The sequence below is a fragment of the Haliotis cracherodii genome, unplaced genomic scaffold (genome assembly GCF_022045235.1).
Source record: "Haliotis cracherodii isolate W230 unplaced genomic scaffold, xgHalCrac1.p SCAF_7, whole genome shotgun sequence".
NCBI classification, from domain to species: domain Eukaryota; kingdom Metazoa; phylum Mollusca; class Gastropoda; order Lepetellida; family Haliotidae; genus Haliotis; species Haliotis cracherodii.
This window is the reverse complement of record NW_027266330.1, coordinates 60,806,789-60,822,882: the sequence shown is the minus strand read 5'-3', so window position 1 is coordinate 60,822,882 and position 16,094 is coordinate 60,806,789. Positions and strand designations below refer to the sequence as shown.

General features: G+C 38.5%; 1 pseudogene; it reads left to right on the top strand.

Moving 5' to 3' along the window:
• LOC139449057 (sodium-dependent multivitamin transporter-like) overlaps positions 1–916 on the top strand; it is a 33,201-nt pseudogene extending 32,285 nt beyond the window's left edge.
• The last annotated feature ends 15,178 nt before the right edge of the window (positions 917–16,094 follow it).

Genomic DNA, 16,094 nt, shown 5'->3' with positions numbered 1-16,094 from the left:
GGTTATATGTTTCTCCAGCAACTCAGCAACATAAGAGCCATCTGTATCAATGCCTTGGCATTTAAATTTTCAAAATGTCACATAGAATTGTCATAGTCACATTACCCCAAAATAGGTCCCTTGATGTCTTGAATGATAAAGTCACAATTCCTGATATGTGTCTTGATATCATATTCACAGAGAGTCATCAAACATGTCATTGCTGTCATCACCATCATTAGTTGACATATTTGTGTCATCGTCGTTCTCACACACTGAGGTGCAGAGGCAGAGTTCTGTACATGACAAGTTGTTTGATCGACATGTACATCTTTGGGTCAAACAGTTTTTCCTACACTGACACCTCACCATCTCAATAATAGCTTTGGGGGCTGGGAGAACATCCATTGTTGTTGGTTGGATCCGGTTATCTTTGTCCTTATGGAATCCATGTTGAAGTGGATCTAATTGGATCTGATGGGCGATATTGGCTTGACCCCACACATAAGCTTGAATATGAACCCTCAGAATGTGCTGCTTTAGAGCACCCAGTGTTGGTGGTAGCTTGTCACTCTCTGCCATATGTTTGCAGAAGAGATACCATCTGAGCTCTGGAATATCTGTCACAGAGAGGCCTTTTGGACAGTAAACACTGCATACAAATCTGGCCAATGTTGAAATTATTTTGTCACAGAGTTCATCACTTGTAGTCAGCACAAGGAAAGCATTAACAATATCATCATCCGTTTTCAAGTATTTCTGAAACCATGTTGCCTTTCCAACTCGGGAAAATCTGCCTGTATTGTCAGCTCCTGTGAAGGCATGGAAGGCTGGCAAAGCTGATGATTTCCTCACACCTAGGGCTGTCCAAAGAGGCTTTATTGGAAGAACATTTGAGGCCATTGAGAGTGTGGTGTTTTCCAGGAGACTGCTGTAATTTGCAATGGTCAAAACAAGGACATCAGTGTCAGGAGAGAAGATTGTCAACTGCGAGTTCCTTGGATTGCGCTGTGAAGCTGAAATAGCAAGATATATCATGAGTGTGTCAGCTTCTTCATGATTGTTAGCTTCAAACTCCAAGTCTCTGTTGCTCCTGGTACAGCCGGATGCAGATGCAATAAAGGTTTGAGACGAATCAGCATTATACTCCAGTGTCTATTCTGCCAGGTAGTCTGTCAGATCAGCTTTTGTTTGGTCATGAGACAGAAAACGATTTAACATGATGTGCTTGATTCTGGTGTCATCTCTAATTTGGTACTGAATGGGATCTCTTCCTTGGCGTCTCTTTTCTCTTGTTGCAGATTTGAGGGAATCTTGCTTGTATGTGTCAAAAGCAAGTATGACCTCATCAAACCCTATTGCCAGGTTCATCACTCTGTCATTGAAGAGCTGACTGAGATCTTCAACTGTTTCCACTGTATTTGGTAACTTTGTCATCTTCTGAAGTACAACCATCCCATCTATAACAGCAATTTTTCTTGGGATGTTGTTGAAGGTTTGATTTTGTTCTGTGTCACTGTCATCAACTGTGTTCTCTGGCTGACTTGCTTCAAAGTTCATTGCTTCTTCATTTACAAACTTTGTAAGACTGCTGATCAACTTGGACTTGTCGGTGCATGGTAACAGTAATCCACTTGGTGAAAACAGTGACCTTGGAGTCAGCGTGAACTCAAAGTTACCAATTGCCTGTTTCAAGTCAATGTCTCTACTTGATCTGGCAAGAACCATCAGCCTTCCATACAAATCTTTTGTTTCTCTGAGATCCACATTCTTATCTCGGAGACGAACTGTTTGATTTTGGCATCCTGACATGTACATCTTGTTGTTTTCCCTCTTCACTGGTGCCCAAAGACTCACTGGCCCGTTGATTCGTTGAGACACGTACTCTTCATAGAGCTTCTTTCCTGTTTCATCAATGTGTAGGATCTGATACACAAACTCTTCAGGGACATAGGCATGCGTCATTAAGTTAAAGATCTTGTCACCTTCAAAAGCAAATGGATTACCATGATCCAGAACAGCAGATTTGATCTTGTCAACTGCAGTGTGATCCCGACAAATGACTCCTGGTGAAAGGTCATGATGTTCTTCCATATCTTTTGCCTCTCGATGAAACTGACTTTTGTACTCACTAGCAAGACGAGAGAGTTCTGGAGAGGCCAAAAAGAAACGCTGCCTGGCATTGGAATTGTTTGAGATACCAATCAAGCCTGAGTGAACTTTCATTAATCTGTTCACATGCATGATCAGCGCCTATGGATGTAAATGGAATGTCATTCTTTGTAACTGATATGTTTCCAGCTTCAAACTCCTTCCAAGTCTCGGGGAAGTTGATCTTCAGGGCATGCATGTCAGCAATATATCGGGGCCACAGTCGTTTGTACTTTAGTCGGTCCATAGCAAAGAATAATCCGCTCAGTTCTTCTCCAGCCTCAAGATGAAGCTTCAGATCTGCATTGCGAGAAGCTGCTATGAAGAACAGAGTTGTCTCAACTCGATGTAGATAATTCATCAGTGATTTGAACATAGCATTCTTTGATTTCTCAGTCTCCCATTTCAGAAATCATTCCATGACTTCTTCATTCTGAATTTGACCAATCAGATTAGAATGTTCATCTTTGACAATTTCAGCCTTTGATGATTTATCAGTCTTCCTGCATGCTCTTTCGATTTCAGCTGCTGTTTCCACACAAACTTCTTGAAGTTGAGGATATTCCTTGAAGAACTCTTGTAATGCTAATTCATAGAGTGCCATGTAGGTATACATATGAGCCCGAAGACAACGTTTGTAATGCGTACATGTAAGAACCTGTCTTGTTGTTGTGGGGCCAAAGACATCAGCTTCCATCCATGCATCATCAATGCCAGAGTTTTCTATGGACGTGCCTAAAGCTCTCAGCGCAGCCATGACAACATGCAGTTCTCCCAGTCGTGGCACTATGTTTTCTTTCAGTTCAGGCTTAGCATCTAGGAGTTTGATTACCTTCTCATAAAGGGCCATGTCAAATGTGATGACTGTAGGATGTTCATTTCCAACTGCTAGTTCTTTCAACTTCTTAGCTTGCAATATGACAGTGAGCAGTGTAGACCATTCATGTGCTACTTTTGGAAGGAGTGGTAGGGCACCTACTCTAGTTGTTGATTGTCTCTCTGACAACAAAGACATGTAGCCAGCCCATCCAGGAATCATGCTAGCTTCTTTCTCATCATCTGTTCTGGCTATCATGGAAGCAACAACCCAGCCAAAGTGTGTCAAGTGATAGGACTTTCCAATACCTGCTTTGTTGGTTATAAATTCTTTGTCTTTTGAATGTGGATGGTTTCTTGGATTTGGTTTTTCACAGTGAAGCATCTTGGTATGGTAGGGAGCCACAGAGAGACTGTTTGCTTCAGTGATCTCAAGGGGTGGTGATATCTGCTGTCCAGTTGCTCCAGTGCTCTGATATACAGCAGTAATAGTCCCATGTGTGGTGCCTTTGCCATCATGAGTGTCCTCATCAAAGTCTGTGTTGTCAACAGCAAAAAAGACAAACGAACCTTTCCTCAGAAATGGTGGAACATATAACCCTTGGAACTGTCTGGTGTTCTTCACAACTGCATTGGCCAGAGCTGTTTCCAACATTAGAGAACGTCTGTATGGAATGCAATAGTTGTGTGCACTGAGTAGATCCATGATCATCTTGTTTCTTGTGTCATGGTGGACTGTAAGGCCTAATCCTATTATTTGAGGATTTTCTCTTCCATTGTGAGATCTGAATGTTTCACCTTCTCTTTTCTGTGTATATTTAACTTGTCTTCTTGACTTGAAACCGTACATTATGTTCTGGCATACAGTCAGTACTGTTCTGTCAACAACGCTGGCTTTTGCTTCATTCTGAAGGTTTTCAACAGTTCCCACCATCATCCAGCGTATCAGGGTGTACAGCTCGATTGGGACGTCATTAATGTTACTTGTAACAGATAGGGGATTGTTGATTTTGTCATCTCTGTCAAAGGCTTCTATACTCTTTTGTACAAGCTGTGCTGATTTGTATATACACTACTGCCTAAAAGTTCATTCCCCTAACACGCGTTGAGAACGCGTGTAACACGCAAGTGACACGGGTGCTCAACGGGTTGCACACGGGGTGAGCACCCGTTGGACACGGGTGTGCAACGGGTGTGCGTCGCGTGTGCAACCCGTTGCACACGCGTGTGCCACGCGTGTAACACGGGACCGGGTTCCAGTTGAAGTTGACAAATTTATCAAATGAATAGTGAGATAAAACAAAACAGTGAGATGTGAAATTTGAGTTAATGAGCGGCCATTGAGCTGTGCTCACCAGACCGTGAATACAAGGTCGGCCCATCTTAATTAGTGTTCGGTTGCTAGACTTTTATGGCATGAACCATTCCACTAGGGTCCAGTCTAGCCATTGTGGCTAGCTGACAGTAGAACAGTAGTGAATTTAGATGCGAGTTTATTGCAAGGGGAACCCCCGTGTTGACACGATTGTCGCGGGTTGGTAAATGTTCGCCATTAATAAAATGATTGTTTGTGGATTGCGAACATATTCATTTGCCCACACGAGTCATTCCATTTGATTGCAAATATAACGTTTTTCGTTCGCCAAATTTATGCTTTAGACAGTACAATTATGATATAGCCGTCACCACTACTAATGTCTCATTATTTCACGTAGGAATATGTCCCATTTCCCCACACCCCACTTTCTGTGTGTTTTTTTGAAAGAATAAATAAAAGAAGGTGTGTGGGACACTTTTATACTAATTATAAGAGGATGTTGTAAATGAATATGAACAGCCATGCTGTCTGACAGTTGATAGAATTTGAGATCTTCACAATCACCGGGTGTGACCATGTTGACAGAATCTCGTTAGGGTTTGTGATTTTTACATTTGCCCAATGACCATGGTGAGTATTGCTGGGGATACCAAACGTAACAGTTTATTATTAGAGGTTGTGAGTACCTATACCACGTAGATAGGATATCTTTAGGATTTTAATCCTTCTTTGAGAGGCATTTAGAAGTTGGAGTACTACGTTAGGAGAAGATTTATGGGTGACTTTAATCCTTTCTTTCTCTGTGGGCAATCCTTTCATGTTGATTGGAGGAAGTCACTCAACCAGGTCATGACAGGTCGTGAGTTTACTCACTAACTACTGTGAGCGTTTTTGGCATGACATCTTTTCTTGTATAAACATAGAAACGATGCTCACTCACTGTTAATCTTCTGCAGTTTGCTGGCAAAGTGGGGATAAACCTCAGTGTCAAAGACGATCAAATTTAGTTCGAATCCTTGTTTATATGTGACATCTCCCAAATGGGGACATTTTCATAAACTTGGCAAGTGATGATGAATTTTAATATTAATATTATTATAGTTTATGAAATTGTTAATAAAACTTTAATAAAATTGTGCTTCACTCTCACGAAAAATATATTGTCTGTGAGTAAATTTATATGTCACGGCATTTTTCAGTGATATTGGGACTACATGAAACATGGCTGGTTTTACATTTCTGATACAGGTGCTTGACTGACTGAGTAGTTCATGATCAATAAGATATGTTTAAATCAGTCAAGTTTGCAACAATAGATGAATAAGTTGATACATTTGGACCGCAGTTACCGATTACCAACTTAAGACATAGAGACAGGGAGGAGATACATAACCAAACCTATGATCCTGTTGAGACAGTTGACAGTTAGAACGTTGGATTAAATGACAGTAACTAATTTGAACATTCCCCAGTTATATCATAAAATACATCATAACTCATAACAGTCCGAGAGACAGCTTCCAGACTTATACTAGTATTGAAGGGACAATAGCTTTTGACAGTTTAAAAGTAAACTCACCTTAAGGTGCTTGGCAAGTCAAAACTTACCTCCCTGTATATGTTTTTTAGGTTTGACAGCAACTATGCTTGTAGATTTCATAGATAGACATGATTGGTTAGCTAGATGTTATTACAATAAGCGAAAATGTCTTAAAAGTCCACAGTTTGTTTAAAAGTACAAAAAGTGTGTTATAGATCTATCAACGTTTTCTTTTATTGAACATAATATTTGCACTATATTGCTGTAAGCTGTAAATAATCTAGCCTCCCAATGTACGTAACTTACATATATTTATGTATGACCAGAACAGCAAATAAAGTTCTGGTAGATAGGTACCTCGTAGATTTAACATGCGCTTTCCGACTTTAGCCTATCTCGCACACGGGGAAGCACTTATACTATTAGGGTAAAAAAGCGTAATGATTAAATAAAGAAGTGCAAACACCACCACCCCACCCCCCCCCCACCCCAAAAAAAAAACATTTAGTCCTTGTAGTAGTCTCTTGGTCAGCTTCTCATCCTGAGTGTCGGGATTCTGGTAGAGACTCTTGGCAAGGAGGGCGGCGGTATTGGCGACGAAGTGGTTTGAGGTCGGTACGCCACTACTCTGGAAGAAGTGGTACAAGTCTGTGTAGATTGTGATGTCTTACTCGATGTCCTGTCCCCCCTTCTTGTGCACCATGACGAAAGGGACTCCTTGTTTGGCGTAGAGATATTCCTTTGGGGTGTTGATCTGGTCAACCTTGAGATCTGGCCGGGGCTTGTAGTGGTTGATCGGAATGTCTGATTTTTCCACTAGTAAATAAAGTTCTTTGGTATGACCTCTTTTATCCCTGCTGACGTTATCCTAATGTTCAGTTTCAGTCTGCCTCACCAAGCGTAAGAAAGCATTGTACATGATAAACCACACTGATGCAATTTTCTATATATATATTTGTAGATATGAAGCATTCTAGTTAATTGTGGATACACTGGGCAGACAGAATTGTGTTTATTTCCAGGCCATCCTGATCGTCGTTTACTACTATAAGGTGTATGGTTGGAGGCAAGATCAAAGGCGCCGCACTGCATTTATTAGATAACAGATGGGGTCGTCCGTTTCGCTTTGAACAACCACCCCACCTGTCTGTAGGAGTTATATAATCAGTGCGCAAATAGCTGTGTCAAGTCCACTGCCGGGCTGATGCGGTGTCAGTGTCAGCGATGAACATGAATGCCCAAATCATAGACCTGTAGCACTCACAAGTTGCTTAGCCAAAATATTTGAAAAGTGTATATTCAATTCTCTGATAACAGCAAATATAACCTTAGAAAAAGATTCAACATACAAACAATCAAATGTAGAACACAGACCTATGCTTATTATCATTTCTTCTGGATATGATCAACCTGCGGAACCCTCTATCCGATGAAGTAACTAATGCTCGCTCATTAAAAGAAATCAAATCCTTAATTAATCGTTCTGATGCAATTATTAATATTTTTGACTTCAAATATTTTCATAGATCATGCCAAATTGTCCACTGTCGCCTTAGGCTCGGCTGCAGTGACTTAAACGCTGATAAGTTTAGACGACATGTATCAGACATACCAGACTGCACTTGTGGATATCACCTTGAAGATGCAATTCACTTTTTCTATAACTGTTAAAAAATACGATAATATCAGAAACACTGTGTATTTCTACACACATGGGTATGGTCTAAAAAGGATATTACGTGGCAGTAGTTAAGCAGTTCTACAAACATGACTCTTCTTAAATCAGTTCATGACATCATTGTTAAAAGCAAAAGGTTTGAGTAGCTTAATTTTATGCATGTAGTAAAGGAAAACTGCATTACCTTATTTCACAGACACCACTTGCTTCAGTGTACTGGCTTCGTGTATTTCATTTGTGTGTTTTGTATGTTTATGTTCATCACTCTCTTATATATATATATCCAGCTGTTGTTAAGTTGTTACCTGGAGAGGTATTACATAAGCAAGTTTTGCTTGTTTACCGATCCAGATTTCTTTTGAAATAAAAATACGTTTAAGCCAACACAGCTAACCCTAAAACACATGATTGTAAACTATTCAAAAAGGAGCACTAATCTCTGGCTTCTTCTCGGGTGTCGAACTCAAACTCAAACTCATTTATTCTTAGAATAACATGACATACAATTATCTACAATTTTTATTATGTACAATTTAACAAAAATAATAAAAATAGGATACGTGGACACTAATACAATTTACTAATTGTATTGTACACATTGTTAAGGAATTTAGATAGGCCTTTTAGATTTCTTACACTGTTAGTGGTCATAATTTTCTTAAATGTTTGGAAACTTAAGATATTGCTTATTTAAGAGTTCATATCGCCGTTGGTGTAAAGCTTCACATCGGAATGAATAATGCAATTCATCTCCCACAGCGATAGAATCACAGAGTGGACACTGGCTGTCTTCCCTGGGAATGTTCAGCCATCGAGCAGTTTCAACTGGTAATCCTTGGTTAGAAAGTTCTGAATTTTAGTATTGGGAGAAATATTGATTTTAAGAGCAGTAGATATTTCGCAAATGAAGGTTGATTCTTCAGGTAATACGACCTTTGGATTTCCGCTTGGGCTTACTAGCTGCCGTGAGTCAATTTGCTCGTTAACGCAACCGAGCGTGACAAGAGACTGGGCTACCAGTCTGCAAGGACAGCTAAATAAACTTACGCATTTTTGAAAACTGATTGGTTACCCGTGATCTATGAAGATTTCAACAAAGGGCGCATGGTAATTAATTTCTTCAGCCTAAACAAACAGACAAATAACGGCGAAAGCTCATCGGATGTCGTTATTTGGAAATACCCCTGATTGTTACAGTTTGATAATAAAAAAAATATCCCTGAGTGAAAGCATTTGCGGATTTCGGATTGCGTGGATGATACAATTACTACTCCCTTGTTGTCATCCACATTTTCTGGTATAACCCTACACTTCTGTATTTGTCGTAATTCACATGCTGCTCAGTTAATGAATTTATATTATGTATACTCAGTTGTAGCACCACTCAGATTACCGGATAAAGGTTCAAATTTGGTCTTTCTTGTACCTGGGGTAATTATTTAATCTAAATCCAGGTTTGAAGTGAGGTGGAATGTGAATTATGCACGTGGCAGCCCAGCAAGAGATGTATGATCAGTTGATTTACTTTTTTTGTAAATCAACTGATCATTCCCAGACATCAAAGGATCAACAGGAAATACGTTGATTGATTAATTACTGTTATCTTGCACAGTGGATATGTCAAAAGTAAGTGTTTACATGTGAAGGTAGGGTTACTAAACCTAGGGAATACACTCATATCATGGCGTGAAGTACAGATGTAAAAACAACATACTTTGTTCAAAGGGTAACCGATAATACACTGACTGGTTGTTCATTGTTATCTAACTCAATGTATGTTTTTAAGAACCGTGGACATTATAAAAATAGTTGTCACGTGGGCTTTCTCAGCTAACTTGGCACCTATGTGAAACATCTGAAACAAACTAAGTGATCAGTTAAGAAACAGACACGGGTTATAATATTCGATACATTTAAATAACGTTTAAAAACGATATATTTAAATATTTTAATATATTTCATATATATTCCAAATATTGTTTCCAAATAATTATTATTAAAGTATTTGATTCTCACATAGACATTTGACATCGAATAAGTATTTTTGTACAGCTGCAGATGCAATGGATATTGTTCCTTTATGTTGATATTCCCGGATACATTATAACTTTGGTAGGTTGTAATAATGATATTTGCATTTTGTTTTCATTCATTCGCTGCAGCTTTGAACAGAATCATTCTTGTTCCTTTCCGTTTGGTTGGGAAGTTTTTCGATGCGCGATAGACGTTGTTTTCACAAGTATTTTCTTTTGTAAGCGTGTATATGTTACAGTCAATGTGTAAAATATGATTCACTCAGGCAATTTATTAAATATCTAAATATTTCAGTCATTTTACAAATTGACTGAATAATCCATTCATTTATTTAACCGACTGACTAAAAATGATAAAGACGACCAAAAGAGCTTAAACACATCACAATATATTAATTATGCTAAGAAAAGAAGCCAAACAATACAGAACTGTACTTGGTGATGATATTAAACATAAACAAATATTTGGAATTCGTTGTCATATTAATAAAGATGGACATATTTTTCAGTTAATTTGTAAAATAAACTGAATATTTAGGCGTTTAATACATTTCCTTAGTGAAATCTGTTTACATTTTGAATGTAAACATATACACACGGTAAAATAAGCAATGTGCAGATGAAATATTTACTTTGTGTTGCAAGTCAAAATAGTGTACAGAAGATCGCACAATTACCAAGCAAGTGACTTATCAAAACTGCATCACCATTACCGATGCTCCCCACAAGTATACCTACATTTCAAAAACTGTATTTCATTTTTGTTGATCAGTGTGACCATATGTCCTTCTACTTTCAATAAAAATGCGCTTACGAATGGCGAGCACAAGTCGCGAACAAGTCTAGATTTCTGCTATATCATCCGGGTACTCACTGAGAAAATACAGTAATGCACAGGTAACAACTACTCCCGCGGAATTGCTTTAGATCAGTGCTCTTTTGTACGTTGAAATACTATATATTGTGAATGCCAAAATGATGTATCAAGGATCAAGTAGAAGATACATTGACCGTTGCACTGGGAGTTTATTCAACAGACCGTGAAAATAACACTGCTGTATCTTATTATTTATTTTAGATGACGCAGTCAAAGCTCACTTCTGGCGGCCATTATCGAACGGCCAGCTAAAACACCACCCCGCGCTTACGTCTACAGGTCTCTTCCTGTAGTACGGTAATTAGTATTCTCTCCCTCAAGTGTATCCTCAATGATATAACCCACCCTCATTAATTACATGCTGCTCTTTTCCAGCCTCACGGCTATGGAGCTGTGATAAAGAGTCCAAGTCATCATAAAGTAATTAGGGTCCAATAAAAACAATGCGCCGCCAAACCTCATACATATTATCCCTGAAAGTCGTACTACAGGCGGTTAATGTCAAATCACAATAAAAGCATTTCAATTGCAATAACATGTTCCAGGACCATGTATTCTCTTAACACCATCGGATTTAGAAGCAATGGTCGTATAAAACAAAACACATCTATTTGATCACAACAGTATTCATGTTATTCCCACAAAATCACATAAAGAAAGGAGACATTAGGAAATACATGTGCATTATCATTTTTCGTCAGGATAACAAAATCTTCTCTCCTTGTTACCACCTCCAGGTTCAGCTTAAGACGGGTCCTCCTTTGGTCAAAAGTTTGTTCCCCCTCTAATGAGTGTGTCACGCGTTGCACACGAGTGGCGGACGGGGTGCACACCCGTGTGCAACGCGTTGCACACGGGTATCACACGCGTGACCAACCCGATGCACACTGGTTGCGTAACGCGTTGCCCATGCGTGTAAGGGGAATGAACTTCTAGGCAGTAGTGTAACCTTCATGTTGTCCATGCCCTGGTCGTTCTCAATTGCAGCATGCACCATCTCTTTCTCGCAGGCTTCAGGGGAGTAGAGAACAGCCGGTTTTCTTCGGTCTTTTTGCAGAACAGATCTGACGGATGGTAATTCTGTAAGTATCCTATCTTTCAGCCACTGCCTGGAATAAGTAGGTACATGGTCAGACAAGCAGTCTATACCACCCAGCATGTTGATATATGTAACTTCAATATCTCCCATTGACAGATAGGCCTTGTTGTCTGTCTGTCTACATACCAGATTAATAAGTTCGGTTAAACAGGCACTTTGATGTCCAGATTCAGATCGCTTGTTTTCTTTGAGGGCTTCCTGGCGCAAAACATGAAATACATTTGTAGTCCAGCAGTTTTTGTGGTATCTTACATCAATGGAATGGGCATCACTTGGAGAGATTGATGAATAAAGTCTGGACTTTAAGGCAGGATTGTTTGAAAATTTCAACGGCATATCTTAAATCTTCCCCAGCATTTAAGGTCCTGACATTAAAAAGTGTCTGTCTGTCCTCTTCCTGGCAAAAGAAGCACAAGTCCTTGACCAATGGCATTGTAGACGACCGTGTAAATGGTGCGGATGTTTCCTCATGGAGATCTGTTCCTTTCCTTTTACGGCCTCTCTTTTTTGAAGGTGTGGAATCATCAAGTATTTCTTTCTGTGTCCTGTCTCGTGCTCGCTGTATTTGATCGCTGTTGGTAGCATTGGAGTAGCAAGTCCGATGCCAGGCAGCACTGTGAGATGATAAAGTCTCTCTGTCACAGCCTTCAAGTCTTCGCCATATACCAGTATATTCACCATCATGGACATTCGCTCGTTCAAACAAAACATGGAGCAAGCGGTCGTAAGAATACAATCTTGGTTGCGATACTAGTATGGATGATCCATGATGGGCATTCTTTTGGCACAGAATACAAAGATTCCAATCTGTAGTGACTGATGTTGATATCTTCTGACTCACTTGCCCAAGCTGTGGTAATGATATCATCATTTAGGTTGAAATTTTCCTGAAACAAACAATACTGATCATAAAGTAAAAATAGAAGAAAATAGAAATAGTATTTTTTGTTTGTTTTTATAATCAAACATCCTTTATTAAAAATATATGTCGAGAAATATTTTTAAAAAGTGTTTGTGCTCTTTAGTAAAAAAAATCATTTCAAGTCTTCATACTAGAATTTGTTATTATTCATAGTTGTTAGGAAAACATTACTAAAAATGTTTCATGTATACTACAATTTCTTATGGGTTTTATTTTGCAAGTGAAATTACCAAAATATTTTACGTATCAGCTGAGGTCTGCAAGCAAAAGTAATTAGTTGTCTGGACACAACAATATGTGACATGCACAGAGCATTGCAGTGGGGCCCTTTTAAGGATGTATTGAAAATTGTTTTTAATGCACGCATATATAATTTTTACATGTACGTTTAAAAGATAGGCATGCTACGTAAAAGTATATAAATTATCTATGAAAAATTTAAGAAACAAGAATAATTGCAATATTTAACAAAAATAATTATACTGAATCCCTAAACGGGCCCCAAGGTATCAGACATCATATAACTTTTATGTAGCATAACTTGAGCTAAATAGGATAGTTTACACTAAAATTGAAATTTCCTGAAACTGAATATACGCTAGGAAGCATTTCTAGTTAAGTTTAACATGTAGCAAATGGTTGCAATGTACTTTTAATGAAACAGATCAAGCCTATGTTGTCAGTCATGTTATTATGAAGAAATCATTGCCATTCAATTTCTCAATAATTATCAATGAACCAACATAGATAGCACGCGTCATAATATTCTATAAATATTCACTTACCTATTTAGATGAATTTCAGCGGGTCTTGGTTGATGATAAGCCTTCCTTGATGATGGAAAAACTCTTCTTGTCAGAGTTGTTTCAGCCATGTTGACTTGAAAGGTCAATGTCACAAGGGGAGATAACTCATTTTCATAATATTTACCTACAACTAGTCATTATTGCTGTCATTTACCCTGGCATCAAGTGGTCAAGTTTGAGCGTCATTTATTCGCAAACTATGGACCCCAAAAATTGGAAACATTGGTTTTTATGTTGAGTAGGCTCTATAGTATGTAAAAATATATACAGATGCAAATCTCCAAATTTTTTGAACGAAAAATTAAAAACGTACACAATACAATGGACTATACTGTCCGTTGTAGACAGTAAAATAATATGTTCTGCTGCTATATATTCTGCGGAGGTGGTGCAGATTACGCGGGTCAAAACGTATTTCCAATTTGCAAATTTATGCTAATAATCTATTGGTTGTCGACATTAGCTGCTGGTTGCCCAGAGAGAGACAAATTTTAAGCTTTCGTTCTAGGGTCGCTTAATCAGTAAATAATGAGAAAAAAGATTGAAGCAAACATAACCTCGCAGTTTAGAATGCATAAAGTTATAAAGTTTAGAAGTTATTTAAAATATATATATATAGAATACTATACGAGCTCCCGTGTAATACCAATTTTTATGAAAGCGAGTCAGATACCACAACTACCACAACTATTCACTTGTCACTCTTCACGGGCAAGTAATAAATGCCTTTATTGACAATATTTATTGTGTGTTGTAGAGTGCAGAGAATCTTGCGGGGCCTCGGCTGATGACGCCAACAGAGGGAGGACATGAACTGCCGCTGTCGGTCAGAGGGTCGGAGGAGTTGTCTCCCTTACAACCATGCAGCGGGGTCGAAACTAAATGATATTTAATCCGATGGATGGATGAACTCTTCCCTCTGCGTTAAGACTCACTTAAAAATAGACTTCCTGGTAAAGTTTGAATTAATGAATTAAACAGCTCGTCTTGATTCCACAAATTTCATGTCATCTGGTTTCATTTCTTACCCGCATTTTCCCAACTGTGTCTTCCCATTCTCATGGGACTAATGTTTGAATCTGACCGTTACTGACCATGTTATTTGAATCAGCTGTCTTCTCTCTGACATATTTGTTCCAGTTCGTTGTATACAGTGTGACACTTGCTGTTCTCGCCTCTTGCCTGACTGGTCCTTTGATCTCTGGTTGATGCTTCTCATCGTTGATTGGCTGCTGACTCTGTGGGCGTGTCAAGTTATGTGCTTGAATTGAACAATTACCTGATGCATGTAACAGGATATTGTATCGTTTTCAAGGATATTGTTTTAGCTTTTTCATTTCAAGAAGTTTTTAGCTTTATTAGTTTTAGTATAAGATTTATGTGCTTGGGTTAAGAGTCGAAGCGGTTGGTCCATTTTATCTAAGGGTGGACAGGTTATTCTATTCCTGTTATTTTGCATTTGTACACTTTCAGTGATTCTGCTTATAAAATCTGCACAGACAAGACGTGGATTTGTTTGTTTGTTGTTTAACGCCGCAATCAGCAATAGTCCAACTATATGACGGCGGTTTGTAAATATTCGAGTCTGGACAAGACAATCCAGTGATTGACATCATGTCAAACAAGTCAGGGATCCTGACCACACGATCCCGTTAGTCGCCTCTTACAACAAGCATAGTCACCTTTTACGGTAAGCAAGGGTTGCTGAATACCTATTCTCTACCCGAATCTTCACGGGTCGGCAATACATTGACAACAAATAGCGCAGCAATGCCATAATCCTATATTCATGATGTTGGTCTGTAGACACACCCTGGTGTCCGCCACAGGGGTGATAGATTGATAGACTGGGTCACTCATTGATTCAGTACACTTTACCATGTCCGATGGAATAAATGTCACCTCCACACACACCCGCAGCTCGTGATTTCTCGTCATACACTTCCCTTGCAACATTCATACCCCACAGTGTGTATTCCTACGCCTGAAATGTTTATCAATCTTATCAGTTTTGTCTGCTTTAATTTATATAATTTTTTTTAATTATTAAACTGTAACTAGATAACGCACTGAAAAAACAGTCTGTTGAACCTATTTTCCTTATTTTCTTAAACAGAAACACTAAAACAACCACAACTTGCCCATTTCAACCCAAAGCCAAATAATGAGAAAACTGTTGCCCCAAAGTTACAAAATAAACAGTCGTAAACAACCTAATATTTAAGACGAAAGTTAACTAGTTCTAAATGTCACTGAAGTGATCCGAGTTTCAAAATGTGTCAATTCGCGTTGCATCACATGAAAACATTATTGCAGGATCATCTCAAAGGTTGTTTTTTTACACACTTGTGGGAGAGAAACCCATTTGAGATAACTGGTATCAAACATATGTGTGAGATCGAATTCCAGGCCCGTGATTGGCTAATCCATGGTGATGACCTGAGGTCAGATGACGGCCTACTTTCCTGAGTGTAAGTCATTCATAAGTTGCTCGTGCTTCAGCCGAATGTTCACCTACATATGTATTTTGAAACACAGGACCGTGCACTTATTATTAATAATAATAATAATAATAATAATAAAAATAATAAACAAACTCGTCCTCATCTGTGAGTTTGTTTGTTATTATTATCAGTTACATTATCTGTTGTTATGTCAACGTTATCGTTTTTTTAGAGTGTAAACCCCCTGAATGCCACAGCGACATATATATATATATATATATATATATATATATATATATATATATATATATATATATATATATATATTTGTCCCTCCTCTTCAACACTCCCTTCGAAGTCGAATAAAAATCCAAATACATCATGCAAACTAATACACATCACAGTTTTGAAATCCCCCTTCTTTTAATGAC